The 232-nt window shown below is 47.4% G+C and overlaps 1 protein-coding gene across 1 annotated transcript in view; it reads left to right on the top strand.

Annotated features, from left to right (window-relative positions):
• LOC119588164 (cGMP-dependent 3',5'-cyclic phosphodiesterase-like) overlaps positions 1–232 on the top strand; it is a 5,775-nt gene that overhangs the window by 894 nt on the left and 4,649 nt on the right. The window lies entirely within an intron of this gene.

Here is a 232-nt window from a genome sequence, read left to right as displayed (position 1 = left end):
GAATTTGGTGTGTGAGGGCGCACAAATGATCTACAAGATTGATAAATCAAGGATACACAGCTGTATAGGATATACGTAGCGTCTTATGAATATTCAGGGCAGCAACGCTGGCAGCCGATGAAGGCTGGATGATGCCACATGCAATAGGCACTAGCAAGAGGATGAATCGGAAGTCACAGCAGGAACAGCAGTCTGTGCAGAGGGTAGAGTGGCAGTCTGTGAGCGAAGTAAT

Source organism: Penaeus monodon, chromosome 23 (assembly GCF_015228065.2).
Source record: "Penaeus monodon isolate SGIC_2016 chromosome 23, NSTDA_Pmon_1, whole genome shotgun sequence".
Taxonomy (NCBI): Eukaryota; Metazoa; Arthropoda; class Malacostraca; order Decapoda; family Penaeidae; genus Penaeus; species Penaeus monodon.
The sequence above is the reverse complement of the archived record's forward strand: the minus strand, read 5'-3'. Positions and strand labels throughout refer to the sequence as shown.